The following is a 17,354-nucleotide window of genomic DNA, read 5'->3' as shown; positions in this document are numbered from 1 at the left end:
TTGGGTTCAGTTCAAACTGGTCCAGCCACTCTGTGACAGGCCACTAAGGAGAGCAGGGAAGGAGGGTGAGTGGATGACCTATCTTTACGACACAACTCTCATCATAGCTGCCTGCAAGTTTTCCAGTAGATGAGGCAGCATGTTTGCAGCACATACCCTGGTGGATCTGGGCTGCTACAGCTTTCTCCACCCATCCTCTGAGTCGGTCTGGCCAGCCCCCCTATGTTATGAAATTCTGCTATAAATGAACTGTAAGTTAAGCCGAAGAGCTGACAAGGAAGGTGTCTGCAGGCAGTTACAAACCTTGGACCAGTTCGTCAATAGTTGAAGTCAACAGCATTACATCAGTTTACACCAGCTAAGGCCCTGTGCCCAGAATGTGATGACAGGGTGGGGGGGGGGTATTACCGCAGACAATCATTAGTAATCAGGAAAAGCCCAACCATGACATCTTTGCTAGTATCAAATGTGAAAATATACAAAAGGAAACCCCTCTGTTTGCTCCACCAGCTAGCACACGCCACTATCCCACAGGGAACGCTGCCAAGGAAAACTGCAAGCTGGGGAGCCCGGTGGAGTTTCCAGTCCTTTAGGTGGGTACTTTCTGCAGAGGAGACAATTTGGCCTGTGCATTCTATGTACAGTATATGGGGTAGCTGAGCCAGGGAGGCAACCCATATACCCTCAGGTAAGAATAACTTTGTCTAGAAGTGTGTCATTTCTTGAACTGGCAAAGTGCTAAATTTCAAGGTAGGTAAACATCATAGACATTTGGGTGGAGAACATCAGCTGATTTTAAAGCATGAAAAAGCCTAGTTTATTTGGCTTTATTGATACATATGCATAAAAACTTGAATGCTGTGTAGCTTGAAATGGCTGAGACATACTCATGTCCTTACACACAATGTCTTCTGGGAGGCTATTGCTTTTGAAGTATGCTTTGGATTTGGCAAAGATATAAGATAACCCAGATTCATGGGAACACACTAGAGGATATTTACTTCCTGCATTGTCTCTATTCATAAGAAGGAACAGACTTAGAAATATCAATATTTAGAAATGATAAAGATTATGCATATAGTACAGTACTGCTTTTGCAAGGTTATGTAATAGCTTAGACTGAAATAGTGTGCTGCCATATTCCTGTCCTTTCTAACTATCTTAGGGCTTTCTATAGCACTTAGGAAAATATAGGGAACTATACAGAGAATGAAGAGCCTGAAGAGCTTTGTCTCATTGCCTGTTTACTGTGCAAGAAGCACCTTTTACAATTTTTCTAAAATACTGTGATATAGTCTATTAACTGGGAAATGGCATGGGATTATGTACTTCAGGACCATATTACAATGTATATATTATGCTTATGAAGGTACTTAAAACCCTCACCAAAGTCAGGCCCTGTGTTGGCATGATTATTTTAATTTTTCAAATGAATATAATGGGAATATAATATAAAGCCATACATTCAACCTTAGCATTAGTATACTCCTGCTGCTAGGCAACAGTGATGGTCAACAACATTTCACCTTAGATGATTGGTTTAAATCTGACCCAGGTTGATAGAGCATCTGAAAGTTGTCACCAACTATTCAATAGTCTATGTTTAATGACTTGGTTGTGTTAGTCTGGGTGCTAAAAGACTGGTGTCTATGTCACAAAATACCACCATTATTGTTTGCACTAAGATTTTATATTCATTCATAGATTAGAAGATCAGAAGAACCACTCTGATCATCTAGTCTGACATTGGCCACTTGCATAACATTGACCACTGGACTTCCCTGAATTAATTCCTGTTTGAACTACTGCATATCTTTTAGAAAAATATCTAATCTTGAACTAAATGTTTCCAGTGATGGAGAATCCATCATACCCATTGGTAAGTTGTTCAGTGTTGAAAATGTGCACCCTATTTCTAGTCTGAAGGTGTCCAGCTTCAGCTTCCAGCCATTTAGTAAATATTATTTAATGTATGTATTGTAGCAGTGCCCAAAGGCCCCAATAAGATATGGGACCCTGTCAGGCAAGGCAGTGTACAACATATAGGAAGAGAGAGTATCAAGAGTGTACAATATGATCAGACACAAAAAATCTGAGGGGTCAGGAGTGGAAGGAGAAAGAACACACAAACAAAGAAGTCAGAGTCATGATAGGCATGGGTCTTATTACTTCCAATATTTTTCTTTGATAATAAAATTGACTTATGTCACATTCCCACTTTAGTTACTAGATTCCATATCTAGCCAACACTGACTCTATTACTCTTGTTCATGACCTTTCTTTTTATCAGCCAAGAGGCCAAATATTGAAGGATGTTTAGAAGTGTTGTGAATGGGTCAGAGTTGAGGTGGATTGACAAAAGCAACATGGGAAAATTTGCATTGCAGTTGTACTCATTTAATGGATGTAGAAAGGACTTCAGTTTCCTCAATAAATCTACAGAGGTCTTTTCAAACCCATTATATTCATTTGAAAAATTAAAATAATCGTGCCAGCACATGGCCTGATTTTGGTCAGGGTTTTAAGTACCCCTGACATACAAGTTTTATTGTTGTTATGACTAGAAATACCAGAAATGCTTTGTTGATAAGAGATAACGAGTAGTTTGCTGAAACTAGGAGAATTGGTGACCCCTTAGGAGTCATTGTGAGTTATGTGCTTTGTTTAAGTTATCTATAAAAGATTAAGCAAAAGGATACACTTTGGAGTAGTCCAGGTAAGCTTTTCTTTGTGCAAGGAGCTGACACATGAACGCCCAAGGAGGGCCCCAGAAGGTCCCAAAAGGCTGGTTGCTGATCACTTGAACCCAATTCAGACTTGGCGTAAATATAAATGTTTGTAATGTTCTAAACAGACAGAGGGACTGTGTCCCCTTTGATTTATTCCTGAGAGTGACTGTAGAGAAACAGTTAAATTACCAAATTCAGAAAACTCTGGGTTTTCTCCAAGCCAGCCAGGAGTGGTGGAGAGGAGTGGACGATTGGTATAAAACTGTTTTATTTGTTTGCTGTCCAAGACAGGAGGATTGTGGGAAGGGTAGAAACCTGTAATTTCTTGTGACGTAGTCCCTGAGTCAATTTATGGATACATTTTGTTACTGGGACTCAAGGCTCAGGCTGGTAGTCTGGTTGAGTAAGGAAGCAAGAGAGAGAGAGAGAGAGAGAGAGAGAGAGAGAAAGAAATGGTTTTGGGAATCAGCCTGATTGATTTTGTAGAGGAGCATGGTAATGGTCTTTGTAAGCCTGGAGCCTTCACTGGCCCCAGAGCATTTCTGCAGCTCTGTAATAAAATGGTAGTAGATAAAGAGATAGACGAGTTAAAGGCAAAAGTGGAGGACTCAGAGAAGGATAGGGTCAAGAAAAAAAAGGAAATAAAGGAGCTAAAGAAAGATAAAATTGAGAAAGAGCAAAAGATATCCAGCTTGAAGGCAGAGTCAGACACCCTCTAGGTGACAAACCTGACTCAAACAGAGAGAGTGACAGGCTGGAACAGGTGGTATTTGGTTTGAAACAGCAGACAATAGAGAGTGAAGGAACTGTTACAGCCTTACTGAAGGATTCCCAGGATAAGACGCAGTCAGATCATGGAGAAAGTAAGAGACAAAGTTGTGCTCTCAGAGCCAGGTTGAGAGAGCGGAAGGGAATAGTGGCTATGATTCAAGGGAGTTGTAGTCTGGGAAGGGGGGATGGGTCAGAGAAGGACCCCGACTTTTATCCTTCTTATTTTGATTATGAGAGGGATAATCCCCGTGAGTTTCCCTTTCAGCTTGGGCCCTTTGGGGCAGTCCCCATATGATCCCTTGCTTGAAACGCTGGAAGAGTTGCAGAAGCCCCCACCGATAGCTTCCACAGTAAACACCACAGTAGAGAAGACTGGTCCCCAAGGGTCTAACCAAAGTGGGGAAGAATGAGTAGAGGTCAGGCCCTTTTCTCCTGACCAGGTCAGATTTGCAGGGAAATCGGTTGGCCTGTTAAATTGGAGCACAGCCTTGGGGTGGCTGGTGAGGATAGCTGGCACCCCCGGTCTCACTTCGGCAGATGTGTCAGCATCCCCCACTCTCCTCTCAGAGCCAGGTTAGGGGCCAGGAGTATGGGTTCCCAGGTGCTTTGGCCAAGGGAACTCCACTTCTAGATTTGTTGTTGCTGTCTGTACTTTTTCTTGGCTTAGGTTTCCCTTGCTTCCTAAGTCATTCTTCACACCCCACTCCCTCTTCCCCCTCCTCTTCCACTTCTTTCTTCACATGCCCCCTTTCATTCCCCCTCCCAGCCCCCCCCCCTCTTTTTTTCTTTTGTGTTTTTTGTTTTAAAACTTAAGGGTTAATGCCACAGCTGGAAGTATTTTACTGTCTTTGAAGATATGGTTGCCAAGCAATAGGAATGTTAACTCTGCTACTGATCCTAATTACTGCCTTGAAAACAGTTTTGAGAAAAGTAGTAAATTAACAAAAGAAGAATCAGGCCCAAAGACTGCCTTTTATTTTTATGGACATACGTGGATCTGTGTCTCCACATGAAGCAACCCCGTTTAAACCAATAGCCTTCCCAGATAAGACTCTAAAGGAAGATGAGAGCTAAAGGGCAGAAAGGAAAGAGAAGGGAGACAGGCTCTGCAAAAGTTAGGGGAGAGCCCCTCATCCTTGGTAGGTGGAAATTTGGAGACAGCTCCTAAGATAAGAGCTGAAGGAAAAGATGGATAGCTTGCCCACCGCGGAACGTTTGTTAAAGCTAGCTGAGCACAAAGGGAAGACCCTGACTGCGCCTCCTGCCAGCTCTCCTTAGGGAGGCCAGATGCCCCTAGCTCTCCCATGGTGGCACATTTGAACACCGATGCACACAGAAGGTTCACGGTTTATGTGGAATTTGAAGGAGGGGTGTTCAGACTCAGAATCTGTTCTTAGATACAGTTGCCACTTATTCTTTGATGAGTACCTAGAATAAGAACCTAGTTTGAATCTCCGGCTGGAGTTAAGACCTTACAGGGATTTAATGAAGCAGGGATTTTGAATTGGGTGGAGCAAAGGAAAATAAAAGGGCAATTTGGTTTAAGGGATTTGGGAGGAGAAGGGATCCTGGGAATTGATGGTTTAAGGGAATTGAGAATGCTCGTTCATTTTGCTAACAAAGTCCTGGGGAAAATGCTTCCTGGCACACCCTGGAAGCCAGTGGAGATTTCAGCAAGTTACCAGCTAGCAGCCCTTAAGGCATCTGAAGAACTGGAGTGACAAGTGACCTGCAGAAGTTTTAGCAATTGCAGAGAAAACACCAGGGGTGTGGACCAAGAATAAAATAGAATGTGTTAGAATAAAATTGATGCAGAAATCCCAGTTACAAGCCCCAATCCCGCACCCCAGAAGCAGTATAGGTATTCAAAAGAGGCAGAAGCCAGCCTGAAAGAAACAATTGGTGGGCGCTTTCGCCAAGGGCTTTTTGTGGAACAGTCAATTCCCAATAATGCTGCCCTATGGCCGGTCCTTAAAGGTGACAACAGGACTTGGAGGCTGGTAATTGATTTCCACGCCCTTAATTGGGTGAGCCTGTTGATGGGCTCCATCATTGGAGGGTCCCCGTAGTTTTTAAGTTGAGATTTGACCAATGTTTTTCGGTATCACCTTGCATTGGCATAGGTACTATAAGTGTGCATTCACCTTTCAAAGAAGCATTTGTTTTGCCAGGGTCCCCATGGGCTGGAGCAATGCCTCTATTATTTGTCATTCCCATGTAGTCAAGATATGGGATGGGCTGCCAGAAAGAGACAGTGTGATTTCTTATATGGATGATATCCTTAGACCAGGGAAGAGAATCTGGAGGTGTTGGACAGGGTATTACAAAAGATTCGGGAAACTGGATTTAAAGTAAGCCCAAAGAAAGCCCAGTTGTGCTCCCAACAAGTAAATTATCTTGGAGTGACTCTGGGACAGGAGGGGTGTTCCCCTGACCAACAGGCTGTGGAGCTGATCCTTAAACTCGAGCTGCCACAGATGTAACTGCTCTTAGATCCTTTCTGGGAATGATTAATTTCTCCCAAGATCTCACCAAGGGATTTTCAGAGAAGGCAGCCCCACTGCATGAATTGTTAAAGGCGGGAGCAGAGTGAGACTGGGACTCTCAATAGCAGGAAGCCATGGTCCAATTAAAACAGGCCTCGGTTCAGGCTCCAGCTTTAGCATGTCCCCGGTTGGAACAGCCATTTGTGCTGAAACTGGAAACTACTAAGAGCAGGATGGGAGTTGTACTGAGTAAGGAAAATGGCACAGGCCTCTGCCCTGTGGCATATGCCTCCAAACTTTACCTGAAATATAGGAGGGACTTACTCTGTGTGAAAAGGAGGTTTTGGCACATGTTTGAGCTTTGCAGCACTGGGAGTATCTGGTGGGATTGTCCCCTGTGTTACTGAAAACTGCCCACTCTCCAGTAAAATATGTACTCACTGGCAAAATTAATAATGGTCTTGTGTCTAGCCCCAGCAAGCCCTCAGCAAATGAGGGCTTGATGAATTTGCTGAGCCCCAAGTGATTGCTCAAAGCTAAAAGTTCAAGAGCCCCCTCCCAGAGAAAGGGGGAGGGAGGCAAGGAACTCAGAACCTAATGGCTCGGAATAAAATTTAGTAAGCTTAGCTTAAATGTCTAGTGATACCTCCTGCTATATAAGGAGGGGAAAGGTTTGTTTCACTTTGCGTTTTAGATTATTAACTGTGTGGATGCTGGAAGACTTTGGAGATGATCCGCTCCTGTATGCTGCTTTTGCTGGTGTTTTGATTGCAGATCTGCTCCTTTGGTGGTGTGAATCTGGAACCTGTTTTGTTGAAGGCATGGGGAAACTTCCCATGGATAACAGTGGAATGTAAAGTGAACAATACCTTCAACATCACTACTGATCCCAACCTCCCAGAAAAACAAATCACTCTTTTAGGCCCCTTGGAGGGATAAGATCTCACTTCAGTAAAATTGAAAGGCCTCGACTTAATAAATATTAGTGTGGGAATGTGTGCGAGAACTGGCAATGTATTATGATTTGGGTTGTAAATGGTCTATGCTGGCGGCTATAGAATCCCTGGCACTTTGGTGGCAACAGCACCATCCTCATGTATACACAAGAGGCTAGTGGGGGGAGCAGATTTGTAAGTGGAGTGGATTGAAAGCTACCCAGATCATATGGTTTTTGCTAGATGTCATCGTGCCTCAGTGAATCACAACTGCGACTATCAGATTCAGGAAAAACTGCTAAGAAATAGGGCAGACATACTCCAAAACTGGTGGTTATTCTTCCGTAAAATATACCAGACCAGTAACAAAAGTAAACTTCTGTCTCACCACGTTGGCTAAAGACACTAGACAATGATGAGTGGTTATTTAAAACCAGTTCCATCAACTAAAGGGTTCTTCTGGTCCCAAAGGACCAGCCACATACCCAGGTCAATATATAACTCAGATCCTACCCAATAATCACGCTGTTGCCAATCCTTTAGAATCTAATATCTAAAGGTTTATTTGTAAGAGAAAAGAGAGAGGAGAATTAAAATGGTCAAAGGAATCAAACACATACAATAATTGCAAAGTTTTTGTATCAGGCTTGAAGAAGTGATGAAATAAACTGCTGGCTTGTTAAGTCTCTGGTTGCTTCCAAAAGGTTGGAAGATCCTCAGTTCCTTGATTAGAATGCTCTCATTAGTATAAGCAGGGCTGTCCCCAGGGGGGTGAGGGGCCCGGGACAACCCCTTCCCTCCACCCCAGGCTCTGCCCCTCTCCACCCCTTCCCCCAAGCTTCTGCCCCGCCTCTTCTCGCCCATGCTCCGCCTCCTCCCCACCCCCATTCCACCCCTTCCCCCACCCTGCCTCTTTCTGGCTTCCACCCCCCTTGCCCGAGCGATGCTGGGAGCCGGCGGAGTGGAGCAGAGCAGGACGGGCTGGGGCAGGTCTCTTGCTGCCGCCGGTGCCAGGCCCACCACTAAATCCCCAGGAAGCCCTGGACCCCACATCACCCTGAAGCGTGGGACCCCCCAAACACGGGGCCCAGGGCGGTTGCCCTGGACTGTCCTATGGATGGGACACCTCTGAGTATAAGTCCATGGTCCAGAGATCAGATCAGGAAAGAGAAAAAATGGGGATGTTTCCAAAGCCTTTTATAGCTTCTGCCATGTGGAGGAAATTTAATTGGCTGAAACAAAGCCCACAGCACAGTTAGTGGAAAAGTACAGGCACAAGATGGAGTTTAGTGTCACATGAGCTGGTCACATGCCCTTGCATGCTCTGATGAATCATAGCAGTGGCCATTACCCATATTCTGGCTAAAATGTCCACAGGAAAGTCCATTAGGTGGGGCTAAACTTCTTCCATGGCCCAATGTGTTAGTTGATGGGCCATCAGCTTGAATAGTGCATTCACAATGTGCTGGCTAGATTGGATGTAAACTACCTTGCAGGTGATACCTTGGAGCAAACACATTTGAAATACAGGTATATAGATATGAAATATGATACATGCATACGAATAGGATAATCATATTCAGCAAATCATAACTTTTCCATTGGCACCTTACATGACATACTTTGTACAAGATGACAGGTTTCAGAGTAGCAGCCGTGTTAGTCTGTAGTCACAAAAAGAAAAGGCGTACTTGTGGCACCTTAGAGACTAACCAATTTATTTGAGCATAAACTTTCATGAGCTACAGCTCACTTCATTGGATGCATAAAGTGGAAAGTACAGTGAGGAGATTTTATATACACACAGACCATGAAAAAATATACATTGTAAGGAGAGTGATCACTTAAGATGAGCTATTACCAGCAGGAGAGTGGGGTGGGGGGAGAGAAAACCTTTTGAAGTGATAATCAAGGTGGGCCATTTCCAGCACATTGCCAGGAGTTAACAAGAACGTCTGAGGAACAGTGGGGGGGGGGGGGAGAGGAATAAACAAGGGGAAATAGTTTCACTTCGTATAATGACTCAACCACTCCCAGTCTCTATTCAAGCCTAAGTTAATTGTATCCAATTTGCAAATTAATTCCAATTCAGCAGTCTCTCGTTGGAGTCTGTTTTCGAAGTTTTTTTGTTGAAGGATAGTCACTTTGAGGTCAGAAATCGAGTGACCAGAGAGATTGAAGTGTTCTCTGACTGGTTTATGAATGTTATAATTCATATAACATTATGAGGCGCCAGTGGTGTTCTCGTCCATCCTCCCCGTGGAAGGAAAAGGCCGGGGCAGGGACCATCGAATCGTGGAAGTCAACGAATGGCTACGCAGGTGGTGTCGGAGAGAAGGCTTTGGATTCTTTGATCATGGGATGGTGTTCCATGAAGGAGGAGTGCTGGGCAGAGACGGGCTCCATCTTACGAAGAGAGGGAAGAGCATCTTTGCGAGCAGGCTGGCTAACCTAGTAAGGAGGGCTTTAAACTAGGTTCACCGGGGGAAGGAGACCAAAGCCCTGAGGTAAGTGGGAAAACGGGATACCGGGAGGAAGCACAGGCAGGAACGTCTGTGAGGGGAGGGCTCCTGCCTCATACTGAGAATGAGTGGTGATCAGCAGGTTCTCTCAAGTGCTTATATACGAATGCACAAAGCCTTGGAAACAAGCAGGGAGAACTGGAGGTCCTGGTGATGTCAGGGAATTATGACGTGATTGGAATAACAGAGACTTGGTGGGATAACTCACATGACTGGAGTACTGTCATAGATGGTTATAAACTGTTCAGGAAGGACAGGCAGGGCAGAAAAGGTGGGGGAGTAGCACTGTATGTAAGGGAGCAGTATGACTGCTCAGAGCTCCGGTACGAAACTGCAGAAAAACCTGAGTGTCTCTGGATTAAGTTTAGAAGTGTGAGCAACAAGAGTGATGTAGTGGTGGGAGTCTGCTATAGACCACCGGATCAGGGGGATGAGGTGGATGAGGCTTTCTTCCGGCAACTCGCAGAAGCTACTAGATCGCACGCCCTGGTTCTCATGGGTGACTTTAATTTTCCTGATATTTGCTGGGAGAGCAATACAGCGGTGCATATACAATCCAGGAAGTTTTTGGAAAGCATAGGGGACAATTTCCTGGTGCAAGTGCTAGACAAGCCAACTAGGGGGGGAGCTTTTCTTGACCTCCTGCTCACAAACAGGGAAGAATTAGTGGGGGAAGCAAAAGTGGATGGGAATCTGGGAGGCAGTGACCATGAGATGGTCGAGTTCAGGATCCTGACACAGGGAAGAAAGCTAAGCAGCAGGATACGGACCCTGGACTTCAGGAAAGCAGACTTTGACTCCCTCAGGGAGCAGATGGGTAAGATCCCCTGGGGGACTAACATGAAGGGGAAACGAGTCCAGGAGAGCTGGCTGTATTTCAAGGAATCCCTGTTGAGGTTACAGGGACAAACCATCCCGATGAGTCGAAAGAATAGTAAATATGGCAGGCGACCAGCTTGGCTTAATGGTGAAATCCTAGCGGATCTTAAACATAAAAAAGAAGCTTACAAGAAGTGGAAGGTTGGACATATGACCAGGGAAGAGTACAAAAATATTGCTCGGGCATGTAGGAATGAAATCAGGAGGGCCAAATCGCACCTGGAGCTGCAGCTAACAAGAGATGTCAAGAGTAACAAGAAGGGTTTCTTCAGGTATGTTGGCAACCAGAAGAAAGCCAAGGAAAGTGTGGGCCCCTTACTGAATGAGGGAGGCAACCTAGTGACAGAGGATGTGGAAAAAGCTAATGTGCTCAATGCTTTTTTTGCCTCTGTCTTCACTAACAAGGACAGCTCCCAGACTGCTGCGCTGGGCATCGCAACATGGGGAGTAGATGGCCAGCCCTCTGTGGAGAAAGAGGTGGTTAGGGACTATTTAGAAAAGCTGGACGTGCACAAGTCCATGGGGCCGGACGAGTTGCATCCGAGAGTGCTAAAGGAATTGGCGGATGTGATTGCAGAGCCATTGGCCATTATCTCTGAAAACTCGTGGCGAACGGGGGAAGTCCCGGATGACTGGAAAAAGGCTAATGTAGTGCCAATCTTTAAAAAAGGGAAGAAGGAGGATCCTGGGAACTACAGGCCGGTCAGCCTCACCTCAGTCCCCGGAAAAATCATGGAGCAGGTCCTCAAGGAATCAATCCTGAAGCACTTACACGAGAGGAAAGTGATCAGGAACAGTCAGCATGGATTCACCAAGGGAAGGTCATGCCTGACTAATCTAATCGCCTTCTATGATGAGATTACTGATTCTGTGGATGAAGGAAAAGCAGTGGATGTATTGTTTCTTGACTTTAGCAAAGCTTTTGACACTGTCTCCCACAGTATTCTTGTCAGCAAGTTAAAGAAGTATGGGCTGGATGAATGTACTATAAGGTGGGTAGAAAGTTGGCTAGATTGTTGGGCTCAACGGGTAGTGATCAATGGCTCCATGTCTAGTTGGCAGCCGGTGTCAAGTGGAGTGCCCCAGGGGTCGGTCCTGGGGCCGGTTTTGTTCAATATCTTCATAAATGATCTGGAGGATGGTGTGGATTGCACTCTTAGCAAATTTGCGGATGATACTAAACTGGGAGGAGTGGTAGATACGTTGGAGGGCAGAGATAGGATACAGAGGGACCTAGACAAATTGGAGGATTGGGCCAAAAGAAACCTGATGAGGTTCAATAAGGATAAGTGCAGGGTCCTGCACTTAGGACGGAAGAACCCAATGCACAGCTACAGACTAGGGACCGAATGGCTAGGCAGCAGTTCTGCGGAAAAGGACCTAGGGGTTACAGTGGACGAGAAGCTGGATATGAGTCAGCAGTGTGCCCTTGTTGCCAAGAAGGCCAATGGCATTTTGGGATGTATAAGTAGGGGCATAGCGAGCAGATCGAGGGACGTGATCGTTCCCCTCTATTCCACATTGGTGAGGCCTCATCTGGAGTACTGTGTCCAGTTTTGGGCCCCACGCTACAAGAAGGATGTGGATAAATTGGAGAGAGTCCAGCGAAGGGCAATAAAAATGATTAGGGGTCTGGAACACATGACTTATGAGGAGAGGCTGAGGGAACTGGGATTGTTTAGTCTGCAGAAGAGAAGAATGAGGGGGGATTTGATAGCTGCTTTCAACTACCTGAGAGGATGGTTCTAGACTATTCTCAGTGGTAGAAGATGACAGGACAAGGAGTAATGGTCTCAAGTTGCAGTGGGGGAGGTTTAGGTTGGATATTAGGAAAAACTTTTTCACTAGGAGGGTGGTGAAACACTGGAATGCGTTACCTAGGGAGGTGGTAGAATCTCCTTCCTTAGAAGTTTTCAAGGTCAGGCTTGACAAAGCCCTGGCTGGGATGATTTAATTGGGGATTGGTCCTGCTTTGAGCAGGGGGTTGGACTAGATGACCTCCTGAGGTCCCTTCCAACCCTGATATTCTATGATTCTATGATTCTATGATTTGGAACACAAATGGTGGGAGACATGTTGGGATGGTCCCCCACAGCAAAATGAATTTTTAATCTGGCTTTACATCCAATTATGGTAGTTTTGGCCTTTCAGATATTGGTGGTTGTTTTGTTCCTGGCACTGACGTGTTGGATCTGGAGGAAGATCAATCAGTTGTGGGAGGAATTTATCAGTTACAAGGGAATTTACATGAGGTCTGGTCTTTAACAAGGCAGAATGAAAACTGAGAGTGCCAGTGAGAAGATTATTTCTTGGTCGAGAACCTTGAACCCATGCTAGGCCTCACTAGCAACCTGCCAAACTGGTTGTGTACGTGTGTGCAGATCTTAATATTTAAAATGTGTGATCTGCAAGGAGGGGAGTGTAACCCCACAATTTAATATTACTGCCTGTAACCCCAGGTCTTGATATTACTGCAGTCAGCCATTTTTGTGTGTATAGCCACTGCTAGCTGGAAACCAAATACCACATAGCTAGGAATAATCTTAGGCCCTGAGAGGCAAGGCCATGCAGCTGTATGTTTGCAGTTCTGCTAATCAGAATGGGAGGCTGGGTCAGAGAAATAATGCACCATGATAAGGGAAGGTATATTTGGACAGTCTGTGACGTTGAACTCCATATGCTTTATGAAAATATGCTTGGAATGTGAATATAATGTAACTGGAATATGCTTTATGCAAAAGGTTTCTTGTAAGGTGTCATTACAAAACTTATAATCTACTGAGTGTAGTCATCCTATTTGTATGAATATATCATTCTTGTATCTGAAGCTAGAAATATTAAGTTAACTGTGAGGGCCTATTGTAATTATGCCAAGTGTGGCCCATTAATGGTGGCTTAGGATCTTGATGGCTCCCATTAACTAGAACAATTGGTTGTAAATGGCTCTGTTTACTTATAAGCCTTCCTGTGTTCCTGTGAGTCAGGATGGAAAGAATGGAGGCTTGGGGTCTCACAGGACATGTGACCATGTCACCTGGTACTGGAATCCATCTTAAACCTGGTGCTTTTCCATTTAGAAGGAGGGGCGGGGACCCAGAGAGATGAAAGATTCCTGCCTTGTGCCAAAGCTATAAGAGGGGGTGGAACAGAACAAAGGGGGCTGCAGTCATGAGAAAACCCCTAGTTACCACCTGAGCTGGAACTAACAAGAACTGTACTGGGGAAAGGATTGGGCCCAGACTAAGAAGGAGTCTAATCTGCGAAAGAAGCTTATTGGAACATCTCTGAGGTGAGATTTACCTGTATTCTGTTTCTTAAATATATTAGGCTTAGACTTGCGTGTTTTGTTTTATTTTGCTTGGTAACTGACTTTTTTCTGTCTGTTATTACTTGAAACCACTTAAATCCTACTTTTTATACTTAATAAAGTCACTTTTGTTTATTAGTAAACCCAGAGTAAGTGATTAATACCTGGGGGAGCAAACAGCTGTGCATATCTCTCTATCAGTGTTATAGAGGGCGGACAATTTATGAGTTTACCCTGCATAAGCTTTATACAGAGTAAAACGGATTTATTTGGGGTTTGGATCCCATTGGGAGCTGGGTGTCTGGGTGCTGGAGATAGGAAACCTGCTGAGCAGTTTTGGTTAAAGTCTGCAGTTTTGGGGGCATGGTTCAGACCCTGGGTCTGTGTTTCAGCGGAGTAGCGTGTCCGGCTCAACAAGACAGGGTTCTGGAGTCCCAAGCTGGCGGGAAAAACAGGCTCAGAGGTAGTTTCAGCACATCAGGTGACAGTCTCAAGGGGGTCTCTGTGACCAAACCCATTACACAGTCGACCTTGGTTTTAAGTGCCCCTGACATATGAGTATCATTGTTGTTATGACTAGAAATACTAGTAATGCTTTGATGATAAGAGATAATGAATAGTTTGCTGAAACTAGGAGAATTGGTGACCTACTAGAGGTTATTATGGTGACCCAATAGGAGTCATTATAAATTATGTGCTTTGTTTAAGTTAGCTATACAAGATTAAGGAAAAGGCTACACTTTGAAGCAATCCAAGAAAGTTTTTCTTTGGGCAAGGAGCTGACACCTATACTCCCCAGCAGCTGGATGAAAGGAGGGCTCTGGAAGGCTGGTTGCTGATCACTCAAAACCATTTCAGTCTTTGGGTAAATATAAATGTTTATAAACCTACTGCTACAAGATATATACGTGTGTGCTTAAGACCTAATCAGAAGTAGTTTTAGGTAAGGCACTCTAGTTTGTATCAATCATTTATCAGACGGAGGAGCTGTGTCCTCATTGATTTAATCCTGTAACCACCTAGAGAGAAACAGTTATGCTACCACTGTTTTGGGTTCAGAAAACCCTGGATAATAATTATGTGTGGATTGGTTTCTAGACAATACCTAACAAAGCTGGTATTCATGAAACACTACAAATGATGTTGTAATAGGGGTTTGGAGGGCCAGGCAGCCTAATGGTTGGAGTTTGCGCATGGCCTGTATAGTTCAAGTTCCTGTGGTGGCTTGTCTGCATCCTGCTACAGTCTCAGGTTCCTCCAGGCAGGGCAGCCATGAGTTTGGCAGTGCTGGAACCTCACAAGTTCTCTGAGCTTCAGTCACCTGAGTTCCTCCTAGGCTGGGTGCTCCTAGGCATCTTTCTCAGGCTCCTTTGGTCAGGAAGATGCTGCTTGGTTCCTGGTCGCTGACCTGGTGATCCTTCCTCTGAGGTAGGGAGGCAGCTAGCTCCTGCCTCTTTGCCAGTCAGCCCTGAACTGAGCCAGGCTTCTTCCTTTTATCTACCCTCCAGGCCTGGCATTGGCTGCAGATATAACAGGGCAGGGCTAGCTGGGCCCAAAGGCTCACTTAAACTCCTTCTGTGCCGGTGAGTGGCTTATCTACTTCACCACAGATGTCATAAGAATTTGTACAATACTGTACTACAGGCTTTGTTTATGAAACGATGTAATCAAAAAGGGTCTAGAATTAGATGGATTTCAGGGAAAATATCTTAAATACTCATTCAAATTGTATTAAATTAACTTGCATCTATATATTATATCGCATTTGCAAGGATTGAAAGATTCTGCAAGGTTTTTAGCAATATTAGGCTTGTCTACATGGTGCAATAATACATATCAGTGGGGTATGAATTTTAATACTCACTAATGTGTCGCACATTAACTGACCCATGTAGACTCTGCTGATGTGCACAAAAAGTTCCCTAGTGCACTTCACCATAGTACCATTTCAAGCAGAACTATGTTAATATGCACTAGGGAACTTCTCATGCATGCCAGCAGGGTCTACATGGGCCAGTTGGTGTTTGACACATTGGTGTGTATTAGAATCCACACCCCAGTGACGTGCAGTACTGTATTGTATAGACAACCCTTACTTAATTTTAAGTTTTGGTATTATATTTTGCAAACATTAGCAAAGAAACAAAAACTGCTGCAGAGACTTCTAGCCTTTCAAATTTAACCTAGAGTTTGAAAAGCTAGTACTTCAGTTGTTTAATTATTTACTTACGGGTTACTTCCCCCTCACAACACTGTAAATAGCAAGTTGTTTCTGATTTTTCATGAATTGCTGCTACTGTACGGCATCTCAAAGATAAATCAGAAGCATTCACTAAATAAATCTCCCTTTAGTCCTCAGTCTTCATTCCTTGTTTATCTGTTAAAATCCATCTGTTTCTGGGTTTTTGAGTTTTTGTTTTCTTTTGAAAGATCATGTCTTCTGAAAAAACATTTCTATTATTGTGTCAGAACAGCTCCAAAACCTTTTTGAGCAGCAGACTGCTCCAAGCACAGAAACAGAGCAATCATTTTATGCAGAAGGACTTAATCTCAGATTTTTGGATTTAGCCCAATTCAGTGCACAAAGATTTGTATTGTATGAGTTGATTTAGTGCTTGCTGCACTGGAGGTGATATTCCTACCCTGGCACAGCTAAATTGATCCCACAGCTAAAGAAATGGCTTAGTGAAATACTCTGATCTCCTCTCATTCATCTAGTGAGAATTATGGGCTAAATTAGATCACTCTGCATTTTTTATAAAGCAGTCACTTGACAGTGGGGTTAGGATAAAGCCTTGCCCTGTCATCAGGGTTCAAGTATCGTATGTAAAATATATTCTGTGGTTTACGGATTATCCGCCAATGATTTTCATAGGTTTGGCATTACTGCTAAACACTGATGGAAGATCAATTGGCACTGATCATTGGAAGCTTCAGATGCAGCTATGTAAGAGACCCGGGACAACGTGAACATAGTTTAGGGGCAATTTCCCATTAGTTTCAAATCAGTTGTTTCAGCCATGTGGAAAGACCTGTGCTAGGAATGATGAAATCATACCTAGAGTATGATGAGCATAAGATCTGAGGATATGCTATTTGACACCTAGTAAACAATAAGGACTATTAAAATCTTCATCTTAATTTAGCACTAGCAAAACTTCAATTTTAATTTCTAGTTTTCATGAGGATCATAATCAGCCGCCCTCTCCCCCAAAATATGCTGTCATGATCTAACGAAGGAAAACCATAATCTCCACCCTATCGTCTTGGAAGGCATTCAGCTGCAGATTTGCATTAGATTTCATCAACACTATGGTGAAGCTGCAACTTAGAACCAGTCCTATAAACTGAGATCTATGATGACCAGAAAGTCTGTTTTACCCTGACTGCTAATTTGACTCATGTAAGAAACATAAGGCATGTCCCAGTGAAGTACTGAGCACCTCCTGCTGTGTACTAATCATCCTTAATGCCTAGTGCTTGTCATGGGATCAGGCCTTTAATTAGAAGGGCAAGAACACATGCTGAAGGCTAATTTAACTGTGGGCTCTGAGACTATGAAAAATGCCTCTTATCTACTGAGAAGGATGCTATGATGTATTTGAAAACAGTTGTTCTGTGTTGGTACAGCACCTAGTACAATGGGGCCTTGATCCATGATTGAGGCCCCTACGTGTTACTAGAACAGGAGTACTTGTGGCACCTTAGAGACTAACAAATTTATT

Source organism: Natator depressus, chromosome 2 (assembly GCF_965152275.1).
Source record: "Natator depressus isolate rNatDep1 chromosome 2, rNatDep2.hap1, whole genome shotgun sequence".
In the NCBI taxonomy this organism is placed as follows: Eukaryota; Metazoa; Chordata; order Testudines; family Cheloniidae; genus Natator; species Natator depressus.
The sequence above is the reverse complement of the archived record's forward strand: the minus strand, read 5'-3'. Positions refer to the sequence as shown.